Source organism: Babylonia areolata, chromosome 8, assembly GCF_041734735.1.
Source record: "Babylonia areolata isolate BAREFJ2019XMU chromosome 8, ASM4173473v1, whole genome shotgun sequence".
NCBI classification, from domain to species: Eukaryota; Metazoa; Mollusca; class Gastropoda; order Neogastropoda; family Buccinidae; genus Babylonia; species Babylonia areolata.
Window position 1 is genome coordinate 36,589,989 of NC_134883.1, and position 937 is coordinate 36,590,925.

Below are 937 nucleotides of genomic sequence, written 5' to 3' on the forward strand. Positions count from 1 at the left end.
ACATTCCAGATATAAGAAAATATATTGAAGCACTGAAATTAACTTGTTAAGAAAGTTTAGAACTACAAAACAAATGGAAAAATATTGCAATGGAAATGTTTCCATTTCTAAATGAAATAGGAAAATATGGACCTGTTTATGCACTGCTTAAACGTAACACTAATTTATTTTGGAAACACACTTTTATGGCATATAGGGAATTTTCATGTCAGTGGAAGCCCAAATCAATAACAGATCTTCAGTCAGAACCAGTTTTCTATAATGATAAATTCAAGATTGGAAACAGTAGGATAAATTATAAAAGTTGGATTGATAAAGGGGTTTATTGTGTTTCGCATTTTCTAGATAACAATGGAAGATTTCTTACCCAAAATGACTTCACCAGAAGATATGAAATAAATGTACATTTCTTGGCTTACAACGGTTGTTTGAAAGCAATTAAAAAATATTGTCAACAGGTAGAACTTAGTATGCTAACAAACCAAAGTACACAGGATATACCATGGGCATTAAAAGTAATCTACTCAGTATCTTAAGGATCACGTGCTTACTACGATGTCTTGACATCTGATAATACAATTCCAAATTCTTATAACAAATGGTCTGAGAAACTGGGAACAAATATATGTTGGGAAAAGGTTTTTTTTATTTTATTAAAATTCATAAAATAGAAGAAATAAAATCGAAATGGCTACAACTTCGCATAATACACAGAATCATTGGAACAAATGTAATTTTAAAAGAAATGGGAATAGTAAATAGTAATAATTGTGACTTTTGCTTAGAAGCTAAAGATAGTATTGAGCATATTTCCTGGCGATGTGATCACTCTAAAAACTTTTGGATGAATTTAGAAGATTTACTCCAAACAAAATGTACAATGTGTGCAAATCTAAAGTTTAATGAGCATATCATACATTTTGGTTTCCATATGGAT